The 15,396-nt window shown below is 41.5% G+C and overlaps 1 protein-coding gene across 14 annotated transcripts in view; it reads left to right on the top strand.

Annotated features, from left to right (window-relative positions):
• anks1b (ankyrin repeat and sterile alpha motif domain containing 1B) overlaps positions 1–15,396 on the top strand; it is an 810,941-nt gene that overhangs the window by 503,593 nt on the left and 291,952 nt on the right. The gene's annotated exons all lie outside the window — the stretch shown is intronic.

Genomic DNA, 15,396 nt, shown 5'->3' with positions numbered 1-15,396 from the left:
AAAGTGACATCTCCGCTCATACGATGCATTGCAGGTGTGAGGTTAGAGTCTGTCTGTATCCCAACCTTGAGTCAGACATGGAGGTTGGAACAGGTTTGGGAGCAGTGCTGGCAGAGCCCTGCAGCTTGGCAGGGTGACAGAACAGATGCTGCAGAGATGACAAGCTCCATGCCACGTCTTTGGCTCAATGGGAGTCTGATTCCTCCCTGCCCCTTGACAGTAGTGGGAGGTTGTCTAGTGGGCTAAACTGTGCATCCACATTTTGGCTTTCAAAACCAACAGGTACTCTACTGCTCCCCCACACCACCTCACCCCCCAAAAAAAGCCTTGTCTGAATCTCTGTCGCAGTATCTGCCTGCCATCTTGTCCGCTGGTGAGCTGGCAAATGAGTCATTGGCTTGCTTGTAGCCCATTCATATCCAGTGACTCAGCATGTGCTGATGCCAACTCCAAACCAGTCTCCAGAGTATGTGCAGTGCCAATGTCTGATCTGACAGCTGAGTGTCACGTCAAGTCTTCGTCATTGCTTGGGCTCCTTCAGTTCTCTGAAGCGAGTGTCATTCTGTGGGTATGAGTGAGGGTGAGAAGCAAAATACATCACTTGCAGTTTTCTCATCCTGCCAGATGTGAGGGTGAGCTGGGAGTCAAGAAGTGGGAAAAGACTGGAAAATGCCGTTAGATTCTCCGTGTTCTCCAGTGCCAGATGTTGTGGGGACAGGTTGCATTGAGCTCCCTGCTGCTGAGAATCTCTGGAGATACAGGCTTCCTTCTCTCTCCTGTATTAGCTGTGCTCTACTCCTTTCCAGTGAATTCCACCTTGTCCTTCAATGGTGAAGGCAGAATATTAATGGTAATGGGTTTAGATGATGTGCCTGGCATAGTTTCCTGTACGAAGGTATGTGAAAACTAGAGGTTGGTAGCAGTGATAGATGGGAAAGTGGGATTTCAATATCTTAGGCTGAGTCCTGAGAGTCAGGGACAGTTGTTGGATGAGTGATGGGAGTGTGGAACATTGATTTCTATGGATGGTAGGAGAAATTGAGTTAATTTGCATTCACTGATCTTGATCAGCCATATAAGGTGATTAGAATTCAGTAGCACTGCTTCCAGGTTATCTGGTCCAGGAGTTGTCTATCCTGCTCCATTCTGAGGTGGTCCTTGTCATCTTCTGCTGCCAACCTACACTACTCATGCCTTGGACACTATAATTTCAGTATGGATAGCTCTCTGTGCCCAGGCAGTCACTTTTCAAGAACTTCTTTTGCAGCAATTTTTTTGTGTCTCCAAAGGAGAACCTGCCTTTTAAGAACGAACAGGCTGCCTACAATTCATGAATGGCAAACAAAGCTGCAGACACCTTTTGGTATGTGTAGAGGTTGCCAGCAACATTGAGAAGGGAGACTAGTGCTGGAAATGAAGGTAGTGGCACTGAAATCACGCCAATTAGGTGGGCAGACCAATACTGTGTCCTCCCAAGCTCAGCTGGAGATATGGGCACACGTCATGCCTCCTGCAGCCAGAAGTTGAACAAATTAATTTTTAGCTGGAGGTATTTAACTTTGGATGAATTTTCAATCTGCTGCGGTGAAGTTTTGAAAAGATTATTCTCATTCATTTGTGAACTATCAACATACTTCTTCCATTTGGGAATGGTGAAGCTACGATTTCATTCTGCTTAAATGTTGCTGAACCTGACAGCGTGTGATCTAACTGTCTCACTGGATTTGCCTGGCTCTGAATGCCATAACTAGTCTTAATGACATATCTACACTTCCATTGCAGTACTAGCATCCAGTGCAAGCCCACCTATACTGCAACTGCAACTCAAAAGTCCTTGTTCCATCTCCTCACCAGTCACCTCTGATGACCCCACTTCACTTTTTATATCCTAGTTGCTAAATTTTTCTCCATATCCTTCTCCCTCTCCTCAGCAACCTTCTCCAAATGGTCATCCTGCCCAGTACCTCTGCTGATAACAACAGGATATTACACCAGTCTTAACAAGCCTGACATACATGGCTCCACCACACTCCTGATCTGCTCTGTGTTTTCTCTAGTCCAGTTTCTCTACCATCAGTTACAAGAACTTAAAGCTATTGCTTCCTTGAACTCTATTTTCTTCCCAGTCTTTACCATCCCCTATTCTCATGACATCTAGTTATTCTTTCCCCAAAATTGTATCTGTTACCTGTCCTAACTCTGTCTAAATATTCCGCTCCTCCCCCCATTCCTCTGAGGTGCTTGGAACATATTGCCCTTTGAAGTACAAGCTGTTGTCTTGTTATTTCTAACCTGATGTGACATCTTCTAAAATCGTACAAGTTCTCTCCTGCACTGACTGACCATAACTTGAAACGGTGCAGAAAAGATTTACAAGGATGTTGCCAGGGTTGGAGGATTTGAACTATCAGGAGAGCCTAAATAGTCAGGCTGTTTTCCCTGGAGTGTCAGAGGCTGAATGGTGACCTCATAGAGGTTTATAAAATCATGAGGGACATGGATAGGATAAATAGACAAAGTCTTTTCCATTGGTGGGGGAGTCCAGAACTAGAGGACATAGGTTTACGGTGAGAGAGGAAAGACCTAGAAGAGAACTAAGGGGCAGCTTTTTCATGCAGACGGTTGTAATGGGAGTGAGCTGCTAGCGGAAGTAGTGGAGGCAAGTACAATTGCATTATTTAAAAAGCATCTGGAGGGGTATAAGAATAGGAAGGGTTTGAAGGGATATGGGTCGGGTGCTGGCAGGTGGGACTACATCTGGTCGGTATGGACGAGTTGGACTGAAAGGATCTGTTTCCATGCTGTACATCTCTATGACTTTAAGCTCATAAAGCTATCTGAATGCACAAAAAATAACTTGTCCCTGTGTAGAAATATAAAGGAAAGGAATGGTGTTTCCTATTCTGTTTCTCCACATTAATTAGATTTTTTCAAAGCAATGTTGCTATGAGTATAAATTTTACAAATGTTTCCATTAATTATTAGTTGTTTTATAACGAGATAATTGACAGTAATTTGTTAGACAGTAAAGATATTTTGACCAGCATTACTGCTGAGCTACAGACGTCATGATATCCTTTTGTATTCTAATTCCTTGTGTTCGAAGTTAGAAACAGACTAGCAAGCCAAGAGCAGTGAGGAAGGAAGCACCATATATGGTTACGGAAGGATACTGGTTTGTAGTGATGGAGTATTATGGTAATGAATGCAAACTGTGAAGCTGAGCTACCTTTAGTACTGACGCAGGAATATTGTATCTATAAAATCAAAAAGACCCAAGACAATTTTATTTTTAACTCTGAATACAATAGAAGAATTTATGCACTAAAATTTAAGAAATAATCGGCTCAAATAATTCAAATTTTATTTTAATGATGAGCACATCTTCTGTGTCTTTGTAAATTTCTCCAAATTTACTTATAATCAGCACTGCAGATTTATATTAGACAACAAAGTACACATTTTTACAGGGGCAAAGGACTGTCAAATGAGAACATGCAATGCACGGAATTTGAGGTGAATTAATTGGCGGCCCGATACCTGTACCTTCACTCACTATGTATAATAACAGTTAGGGTGTTAAAGTACGTTTAGCCTTCTCATCAAGTACTTGCCAAGTGAAAGATTCATTAGTAATGTCAAGAACATCACTCCCACACAGTCACACTGCAGTGAATACATAAGAGACTCTAATACGTATTCAGGAGATGAGTAATCAGCGGGATCTAATGATATCCTGCTGTACATTGATGTATAATGCACATATTAAAAAGAAACACAAAGGAAGTGTACATTAACAACTGTATTTTTAAAGCCATTTTTGGAGTTCTGCCTATCCGGAGGATGAAAGAAGAGGTTATTGACATTTTTAATATCTGAGTTTCCTTCAGTTCCAATCATTTGGGGAAGACATACCCATCTTGTTTCCTCTCTGCATTTTCTTCCCAGCTTATGTCGTCATATTTATTTGTATATGAGGAGTTACTGTGAGCAACAGAAACACCTTGTTGCATTTTTTATTTAACTTGCATGAGAACATTGCAGTAATGAAAATGTGTTCAGAATGTTTTATGTGCAGTTTCAAAATGCTTGCTTAAACAATTGGCATAGTCTTTGCCTTCAGCCTCAACACTGACATTTTATTTAAGCTAACATCTTTGGTGTTTTTAGATAAGGAAAAGATAGCTGCCAGAGTAATTTGTATTTCCATTCTTCAGCACTAGTAATTAATTCATAAATAAAATATTTCAAACTCAGTATATATCATAAATATTCATGACAAGGTATTTCGAATCTTTCCAGATATCCATCAAGAAAAATAATAGTTTTGTGGAAAATACTTATATATTTCATGAATTAATCACCCTCCCCCATCATGTTTTTAGTTTAATTTGTTAGCAAACTCTATATTGCAGCTCTTGTACAAAGAAAAAGTAGTTTAATAGAATTACTTGTCTGTTCACATTGTAAAATCAGTGTGGCTTTTCATAACTTTAATGCATCAGTGGCTGTGTGGGATGCCCGTTGTAAAAGCAGGAGTTTTAACCATTGCTTTCTGATAAGCATTTGAACATTGTCTGCTGTCATAACTTTATGCCTGCTCTTGTCCATGCTACTACTTAGCAACAGTAAAAAATAAAGAATGAAGAAAGTAAAATGCCTTCTGCTTTATTTACTTGGTGCCAAACACAGCTTTTCTGAGGAAAATGGTTTTAATTTAGCTTTCAGTCAGGGAATGAAAGTACATTACATGCTGTTCTATGTTAGTGCTAGAAATGCAGTGGTAGTGATAAACCCGATTATTTTTTAATCAACCCGTTCTGTGGTGTTATATCACTCCCCTAGAGCAGGTAGAGCTTGAACCTGCCCTCCTGGTTCAGAAGTAGGAATACTACTAGTGAGCTGCAAGAACCCACCTGCAGTGGTAAACCAGAAGACATTTCCTGGTCAACCTGTCAGACAAGCTGCTATACACCTCTGGAGCAAGCAAGATTTGAACCCAAGCCTCCTAGGTTACAAATAGGGACACCAGCACTGTGCCACAAAACCATTGAGAGCTCTTTTTTATGAATAAATCACCACCAATTTAACCACTCAACTAATGATCAACAAGCCAACCGAGGACAGTGCAACTCTGCAGGAGCTTTCTTCCATACAATTTCATCTTACCCTATCGGCATGACCTTTGACTCCTTTCACTCTTGTGTACATAGCCACTTTAAATTCATCTGCTGTTCACCTCAACAGCTCAATCTTTGTAGCAGGTTCCATATTCAGATCGTTCTCAGGGTAAAGAGGTTTCTCCAGAATCCCTTATTGGATTTATTAGGAACTGTCATATTTTATAACCTCGCAAATTAGATTCTCGAAAAGTGAAAACCTTTTTCGTTTTCCTACCAAACCCCTCTTTTTTTTTTAAATACCTCACCTAATTCACCTCTTGGCATTCTCTCTCCCAGTCAAAAGAATCCCACTCTGATCAGTTTTCCTGATTGTTAGAACTGAGGGCTGATAACTGTGTCAATCATATTCACTTAATTTGCCCAACAAATGAAATTGTATTCTTTGCTCCCACAATTACATCCCCAATGTGCTTGGATCAGTCTTTAATTTATGACTGTTTGTAGGTCAGATGAAGGACTATTTGGCAGTTTGTGTTTTTTTTCAGATGCTATTTTGGGTTTAAGGATATCAATATGAACTGAGGCCTTTCAGATTGAGTAACAAATGTTTTATTCAGATTCCTGACATCAGTGCTCATTAGTGCTGGTCCAAAAAGTTTGCATTATGTGAACACACATAAAATAATTTTCACCTTCAGGATAGTGCAGGTAAAAGTATTCAGGAATACCGCAATAAGATGGTAAGATGTACATTCTGGATTAGTGGTGCTGGAAGAGCACAGCAGTTCAGGCAGCATCCAACGAGCAGCGAAATCGACGTTTCGGGCAAAAGCCCTTCATCAGGAATAAAGGCAGTGAGCCTGAAGCGTGGAGAGATAAGCTAGAGGAGGGTGGGGGTGGGGAGAGAGTAGCATAGAGTACAATGGGTGAGTGGGGGAGGAGATGAAGGTGTTAGGTCAGGGAGGGGAGGGTGGAGTGGATAGGTGGAAAAGGAGCTAGGCAGGTCGGACAAGTCCGGACAAGTCAAGGGGACAGTGCTGAACTGGAAGTTTGAAACTAGGATGAGGTGGGGGAAGGGGAAATGAGGAAGCTGTTGAAGTCCACATTGATGCCCTGGGGTTGAAGTGTTCCGAGGCGGAAGATGAGGTGTTCTTCCTCCAGGCGTCTGGTGGTGAGGGAGCGGCGGTGAAGGAGGCCCAGGACCTCCATGTCCTCGGCAGAGTGGGAGGGGGAGTTGAAACTCAAGATGGTGAGGTATCCTGAGTGAGTCAGTCGGAAGTGCAGAGGGACAAGTAGGGTGGGTAGTATGAGGAGAGGGAATACTGTGAATGAGAGCTATTGAGGGAAGGTGCTGCATATAACATTGAGAGTGGTAGTTCATCAGTTTTGATTGGAGTCAGGTGCAATGGTTGAGTTTGAGTGAGTGTGTGGTACCAAAGAGAAGACGATGACACTTATCTTTTCAGAAGCCAGAAGATTATTAGGTATCTTGGACAGCTGCATGGTTCTCCAGAACATGTACGCAACACTGACCTGGGCGGCTACTTCACATCAGGGTGGCAGCTTGGCTTTCTCTGCCCATGGTGAGAGGGCTAGGGGATCCCAGTACTGGGAGGATTTCACTGCTGCTGAGCACCATATAGCACAAGCACTGTGCCCTGGAGGCATGATCTCTACTTCACGGAAGAGAGAAAAGTATGTGGTATAGCTCACAGAGATGAAACTCCTCAAAATTGATTTTTGGTAAATTTCAGCCTGGGAAGTTCAAGATATAAGCGCTTGTTTAATATCACTGATGGAGATGGAAAAATGTCTTCATTATGCATTAATCCAGGCTCTAAATTGATCTGACTTGTCTGCCATATATCTCACTTTAAAACCACCCTCTTCAGACCACAGACCCACCATGTTCAGTAACTTCTCACTGCCTGTTCTTCCTCTTAGTCTTCCTGGCTTTATTCTCTAACTCCTCCTTGGTCATTTCTCCTGCTGACCTACTGTTCTGCTTCAGAAACCCCTGCCACATTGGTTTTAACCCTTCCCAGAGGCATTAACAAACTTCACCTGAGGATATTGGTGCCCCTTCAGTTTGTGGCTGCAGCTGTGGAGAACTTTAGTAAGGCTGCATTTGGAATATTGCATACAGTTCTGGTCATCACACTACCAGAAGGATGTGGAGGCTAAGGAGAGGGTACAGAAATGGTTTATCATGATGTTGCCAGGTTTGGAGGGTACTAGCTACAAGGACAGATTGGACAAACTCAGTTTGCTTGAATATCAAAAACTGAGGGGCAATCTAATAGAGGTTTACAAAATCATGAAAAGTGTGGATAGAGTAGATAGTCAGTCTTTTTTCCCCAGGGTGGAAATGTCAGTTGCCAGGGGACTTGCGTTCAAGGTAAAAGGGGAAAATTTAAAGGAGCTGTGAAAAGCAAGTTGTTTTTTTCTTCATGCAGAGGGTGGTAGGTGCCTGCAATGCACTGCCAGAGGATGTAGTAGAAGCAGATACAATAGCAACTTTTAAGACACCGCTTAACAGCCACATGAATAGGCAGGGAATAGATGCAGACTGTGAGGAGGCAAGAGGTTTTTAGTTTAGAAAGGCATAATATCTGTGTAGGCTTGGTGGGCTGAAGGGCATGTTCCTTTGCCGTGCTGTTCTTTGTTCTTTGATTATTTGTTATATATTCCATGGGATGAAGCTACTGGTTCATACCAGATGTCTTGAAAGTCAAAGGTAGTCACACCCAACCCCCTTTGCAGGAAAATAGCTTGGAATGGGGAAACAGGTTTAGGGTGAGATCCAAAGTACTTTCATATGTCTAAGAAATGAGAAAGAATGCCACTCCATTTCATGTTTCATCAGTGTGAGTGGTTACTTACCTTATTTTTTGTGTTCATTGTCCTCAAACATTGTGTTTGTGATTTCAACATTTCAGCCAAATAAATGGTAAATCACTTTCTTGATGAGCATGTTTTACTCTTGTTTCATTGAGCACCTCTTTCATACTTTGATTATTTGTTCACATCTTAATTGTTAAATGTATATCCATGTACAACATATCTGCCATGAGTTTATCCAGTTATGGGTACGTTTTGGTGCTCATTACTGTTTGCCATTCCAATTTTCCCACTTCTGTATCTTCAGTTCTTACCATTTCCCTTCATGTTCTTCTCCAAATCAGAAAGTTGCCATTATGAGAAATACAGATGGAGATTATTTGAAGGATGATTAGAGGAAGGTTCTGGGATGTGATCTGTAGACCCTGTGATCAGTGTGCTGCATTTTCAATCAGAGAAACAGACTAGGTAGACACTGATCATGGGTGTGGTTGTCAGCAATAAATAAGAAAGACATTTCATGTATCTGTTGAAGAAATGTTGCAGAGCAGTAAAATCAACTAATCATGGAGAGTTCTGGAAGAGAAAAAGTTAAATTTTTTCCTTTGTTCACTCCTGTCATATTTATAGTAGCATAAAAGTCAATGTATATGTTGTATTAATAACCTTTTATACCAAGCTTCATAAGCTGACCTGCATTGCCCCATAAATTATATGTGCCATAAATAATGAATAAGAGTGAGATTTGATAAGTTCAGTGGTCCTTTATTATGTTCCTTACGCCCATGTTCTATTGTCAATGCTAAACTTAATGATGGTCAGACTGTCAAACACTTAATTGAGTTAGCATTTCAGTTTGTTGTTTGGCAAGTGCAACTTTGGTGGATTTACATCCAGTAGGCAGCAACTTACTATTTATCATTTTAAATCCATAGTAAGTACCTGTCATCAAGCTACTTCATAAACATGTCAGAATTTAATAGAAATTAAGTTATCGAAGTATAAAGATTCTAAATGTCACTTTTCATTGTTGTACATAAACGTTCTAGTCAAGTCAATAATAACTAAGTTGAATAAAGCTGCAAGTATAAAAAATTTATTTCTAAAGCCGATTGAATCTTGTATCCCTTGAGGAACACCAACCAGATTTTCACAGGGTTTTAGTACTAAAATCCACAAATTGTTTACAGGTTTTACACTTGAAGACAATTGCTTTGACCTGTGTAGAAAGTTTTGTGCTCTAAGTACAGCTGCAAGCATGAAAACTGCCTTGGACTGAATGTGCAGTAGAAACCATACACAGCAACAGAGTCATGTAGGACACCTTTGTGCTGAATTGAATAGGATGTATTAGCCGTGATGATGACCTTTGCAGACTCTGGATGCAATACTAACAGCTGGCAAGCATTAACTTTCAGAAATGCAGGACGGTTTGATACAGTGCAAATGCATAAACAAATATATTGAAAGATGCTGAGGAATTGACTAGGTGTGCTATTTCGGGTAAAGGGCTCTGATTCACTTGCTGCCTGATGCTCACTATACAGGGATTCCTTGGTATCTGTGGACAATCTTTACAACACCATGGGCTTAATCTTGCCAGAAAATCAGCTCATAAGTATCATTTTTGGCAAGCTTCATGAAGGTTTATCTCCAAAAGGCCTAGTAAGTTTTCTCACTCTATCATTCCAAACGCATCTCATTAACAATACTCCACGCCCTGACTCATTGTATTTCTTGCAGTCACCACAGACAAGAGCTCTTGCCATTGGCAGAATATCCTGGTAACCATTTGTGAATTTCAGCTATGCATCCAGTCAATCATTGGCTGACTGGCATTGCCCTTCATTGTGTGCATGATGGGCCAACAATCACAAACCTTCTTGGGACACCTAGGTGGCACAGTGGATGCTTCAGTGCACATATAGTAGCACAACTGCATCTATCACCATTTAAACATATGCCACACAGCAAATCTGTCTTCGCACATTCCATCTGTGCCCATACTCTGCTGTCCCAATATCCAGTGTCGTCTAGAATCATCATCATTCCAATTGCGTACAGGCAATCCTTCAAACACTTCAAACCATTCACTTTTAATTAGCAACAGCAAAAATGAACATAACCAAACAAACAGAAGCTGTATTTATCTCTTGGGAAAGAAACGGACTGTCTGCTTTTCAGTACCAACAGATTTACCATCAATGAATGAATATTACACCCAGTTCATATTGACAGGCAGCGAGAGTCAGTTAACTCCTGTCTGGTTTGTTGCACCACTCTATCGTGCAGTTCTCCTGTTCATTGTTCTCAGCTTGCTGCTGGGAAGACTTGTATCACTCTTGCAGCTGCTCAGACTCTCTCACAGCCCCTCTTCACCTTCCGCAGTTGTCTACAACATGCTAATCTTTTGCAGCATACTCCTGTCTGGAATGTACTGCCACAACCCCCGGCACTGAACCAAGTATTGGACCCTCCTCTTCAGAAGATCTATCATCTGTTCCAGCATGGCTCAGGTGGAAGACTGTATTGTATCTACAGTCAGCCCCAGCAGGCTCGGTTACAGAGTCATCAGCCAACATTGTAGAAGGTAGCCCTTGAGCCCAGTAGCCATCCTTGAAAGACAACTGGCCTGTGAAGCACTGCCAGAATGTGAGCTCTTAAGGATATAGGCTGCATCATTGCTCCCAAGGTACAATATTATGGACCAGACCAGACCTCCCCAAAATATAGTAAGGAGACAGCCTTAACCCTGCCTTCCAAAGGCAACTGTAAGGTACTGTGTTCCAGATATGATTCAATTGGCCAAACTACCATACTTTAATCAAAACACACTTTATACTTACCACAATTAAAATACAAAAAGATTTGGCATAACTTTAACTCTATTGAAATACTTGAAGTGATGTCTTATTAAACCGACTGTTTCAATATAGGCAACATCCCACAAACACACTTTTGGCAAGGCAATTTAGCAAAACAGTCAAGGTTTTCATGTGCTGCATATCTCCAGGCCACCAGAATGAAATACTGAAGGGAACAGTCTGCCTCTTTTCATTTCCAAGAGGGAGCCTGTAAGACTGTAGCAGCAGAGAACTCAAACTGTTAGCTCAGCAGCAGCAGAAACTTCTCACTGACTGAAAGCAAAATCAAAAACCTTCCTGGGTCTGTGTGAACCCTGAACCCGCCCACTCCTGATTCTTTTGTCTAAAAAAAAGAGACCCAGAGATACCCAGTATTCACATCACTCACTAATGCGGCAGTTCAGCATAGTCTTCCACATAGTGGGAAATGAAGCACTCCAACAGGGAGGGCCATGGAATACTCCTCCATGGAAATTTAACTTGGAGCCTTATTCCAAAAAATGCAACATACCTGTCTTGTTGCAAAGAGAGAGTTAGAGATTGGAACTGCTGCATGAGCAGAAGACTTGTGCACCAAGCCCCACAGTACTTACATTCAAGGCAAGAGGGAACTATTTTGAAGCTTTTGAAATCTTGGATTATATTTGTGCTTTGAGCCCCTCCCCAGGTACCACTTGTAACATTGCCTATGATTACTTCTGCCTCATAAAGAAGACTATTATGAATCTGCAATGACCAGTGATATGGTCAGAATTGCTTTGAACCAGTATTTGCAGCATACACAGTGGGGCACTGTTTGCATTTCCCAAGCATGGTGCTATGGTTGCATGGCTTCAGCCTGTGAATGTCTCATGAGTACAATTGCCCCTTGAGATGCCTCCCATGACTCTCAAGTGTTGAGACAGTAAAGTAGCACTTACTACTCTCTATCTCTTGGTATGGTCTCAGCCATTTCCCATTTGCATTTAGTAGTTAGTAAAATATGGCCAGGTTACAGTTGACACACAGAGTCACAGATATTGATTGTTAGTCAAGCCCCTTCCCCACACATTCCATCTCCAGATTTCTTCCTGGCACTCCTGGGCCAGCTCCACATATTCCCACACACTACCAATAACTTTCTCTGTAGTTTTGACCTTCACTCTTGAGTCACAGTCCTATAGTTTGGTCTTGTCCACTGTCATATTTTGCACTTTCCTGTCAAGACCATGGTGATGGTGATGACCATTGAATCTAACTCTTTGCCCATCCTTGTCCCTTTATTCAACTCCCCTATCATAGCAGTATCCCTTGATTACCCCCTTGACTTTGATTCTGCTGCCCCCCCCAGCACTGACCAGGACCTACACCATCTGACTGATGTTTTAAGACAGCCTATGATCAGACCCTGTGCCTGATCTGTGTGTAACTTCCTAACTGACTAACTGGCCGCCTTCTGACTGCGTTCTCAGGATCTGCCAAATTGACAATGGCGCACACCCAGGAATGTGCTGAAAAGGACTCCTGACTCGTGCCTGCCTCGAGTGGCCAGCTGACATCCCCTGCACTGCAATCTGATGCTGCAATTGACATTTTGTTCTGAGACCATCTGACTGATGGCAGCCTCTCACCCCCCTCAACTGAGGACTACACTCCCTTTGACTTAGGGATGTGGTCATTTCCTTAACATACGTGCACTGTGTTTGCTGTGCACATGGCTAACCCATGGGGCAAGGTAGGCTCTGCTGTACAGCACCATATTCATATATCAATGAAGCGAGATTAACTAATAGTGAGATTTAGCGCATGGCAAACAGATCTCTCGCCACTCGCTAGTGGGAGCTTGATTTGCAGTTCAACACTTGGTTGACACTGAGTTGCTCCTTTCTGGTTATCTGAACTGATTTTCCCAATTTCCTCACCAAGGCCCACCTTCTTCAGGGGCTAGGAAGCTTCCACTGTATGTCTCTTCAGCGAATTAGATTAATGAATGTGCACAAAGATGCTCAGACTTCAAACCTGGAGGTATGAATCAGAAAATTTAATTCAATGCAAAATCACGTACAAAAAGTGAAATTAAAGAAAGTTAGGAACTAAGGGAGAGATGAAACTGAAAACTTACTTATAAAATGTTGATTTTTAATATTGTTTACAATTAATATCAGAAGAAATGTGATTTTATATTTGTAAAATTAAAATTTCATCATTGGAGTGTTTGCAGTAATTGAGATTATTTAAAATAGTAAAAATTAACAAACCATCTAGTATGTGCTGGAGAGACTCAGCAGACCTGGCAGCATTTATGGAGAGGGAAAGTTAATGTTTTGAGTCTTTTATGACTTTTTTTCAGAACTCCATGGAGATGCTGCAAGACCTGCTGAATTTTTCCAGCTTTTTCTTCATTTGTTTAGGATCTCCAGCACCTGCTGTATTTCACTTTTATTAAAAATTCATATGTCGATGAAGGCATAAATCCTAACTTTTTCTGGCATGCTTACATGAAAATAAATGGGTCAATAGAGCAACTTCGCACCTGTTATAAATGTCAATGCAGGGTCTTGAAGCAAGGTGCCAGTTTAAGCAAGACCGTTTGATTTGATTTTTTTCTTGTCAGCTACTGAGATACAGTGAGAAGTATGATATTGTGTGCTATCCAGACAAATACATAAGTACATCAGGGTAATACAACAGAATGCAGAATAAAGTGTTACAGCTACAGAGGAAGATGAACTGTAATATGAGAGGTCCATTCACAAGTGTGATAACAGGGAAGAAGCTGTTCTTCAATCTGTTGGTATGTGTTTTTAAACTTTTGTATTTGCTGCCTGATGAAAGACAGTGAAAGAGAATATGACTGATTGAAGCAGCAGGGGATTTCAGACAGAAGCTTCTGATTGCCATGCAAAACTGGAAATGAGCAGGTACCTGAAGTGATTTACTCCGTAATAACAGTGAATGCTGTTAACTTTATCATGGACCCAAATTGTGTATTTAGGATAATGTGTCACTGAGTTTAGAAAAGGTGCTTGAAAGAAAGTAAGCAGTTAAAACACTCCCCATATCAATTCTGGGCCTTACTCCCTTCTTCCTCTCCAGCTCTGAACAGGTAGGTTCTGTCTAGCATGTTCAATATTTAGCAATATGCCACCTTGTACTGATTGATATCTCTTGCTAATATTTAAATAAGGACATTTTCTTGAGATCAAATCAAAAGCAATTTGAGTTTCTTGAGCAGCAGTCCATCTTCAATTGTGCTAAATTACATATGTGATCATTAAAGACTTGGCCAGCAATTAAACTGCAATCAAATTCTGATATGCACTGAATAAATTATGTGAGAACTGTTAATGCGGAAACATTCTGATCTGGAGCCAAACTGGATACTAAGACCAGAGACATCCTTCTTCATTAAGTACTTGTCTAAATAATGACAGGTTTTGGTCAATAAGGTATTGAAATAAACTATAAGCACCGACACCAGGATTATTTCTTTGCTTCATTTTTATGTTTAAAGGAACAACAGCTATTGTGTTCAGCAATCAATAACCAAATCATTTCAAAATGCTACAACAGAATCCTGAATTAAAAATCCAGAAAGTGCTGGATATATTCAGCAAGCTGAGCTGTATCTGTGGAGGGAGAAGCAAATTTAACATTTCAGGTCAGTGTCTGTTCAACAGAAAAGGAACTCTCATAATGAAGGAGAGTCAACCTGAAGCATTAACAGTTGCTCCAGATCTGCTGAGAATTTGCAGTAGTTTCTGTTTTGATTTTGATAATGCTTCTCACATACTTTAATTACAAACGCCAGTGATAAGACCAAAATTCAGATCACTAAACATGTGCACAGCCAAAGTTGAGCAAAGTTGAGTTCATTTCTATAAAGTCCGCTCTTCATATTTTACCACAATATAAAACTGCGATCACACACATAATCATTGTATCATTGTCATCGCAGAGTACCAGTCAGAGATTTTGAAATTAGTTATTTCTTTAATTCATTTGTAATTGTAAATGAAAGAGTGTAGCGTGAGGGGTAGGGGATGGAGGATGTAGGGTGAGGGAGTAGGTGACGGAGGGTATAGGGTGGGGGAGGGTGGAGGGTGAGGGAGGGTGGAGGGTATTGGGGGTTGTGAGTGGGTATCGGGGTTGGGGGTGACTGGGTATTGGAGGTGGGGGTGACTGGGTATCGGGACAGAAGTGTGAGTGGGTGTTGGAGGTGGGGGTGAGTGGATATTGGAGGGGTGAGCCATATCTGGTCAAAGCTAGGTAATTGGGTTGGGGTGATGGTTAGGTAGCCAGTTGCTCAAAGGGTTGTGGGGATAGTTGGATTGATTGGTCAAGTAAATGAGCCATCAGAGGGAGGGGTACTGGTTATCTGGGGTCAGTTGTGTAGTTGTTAAGGAGTTACGTGCTTTATGGCCGACCTTCTGATTGGAAGCGTGTCATTGCTAAGGAGGAGCTTGGTAGTGTGCATCAGGACCAATGACAGCTGACTCCACCAGAACTGCCTGGAAGGTTTCATCTTCTGAGGGGAAATTGCCTGGAACCCTCTGCAGAAGGCTGTAACTCCAAAGTCTTGGGAGGGT

The sequence above is a fragment of the Chiloscyllium punctatum genome, chromosome 44 (assembly GCF_047496795.1).
Source record: "Chiloscyllium punctatum isolate Juve2018m chromosome 44, sChiPun1.3, whole genome shotgun sequence".
NCBI lineage: Eukaryota > Metazoa > Chordata > Chondrichthyes > Orectolobiformes > Hemiscylliidae > Chiloscyllium > Chiloscyllium punctatum.
The sequence above is the reverse complement of the archived record's forward strand: the minus strand, read 5'-3'. Positions and strand labels throughout refer to the sequence as shown.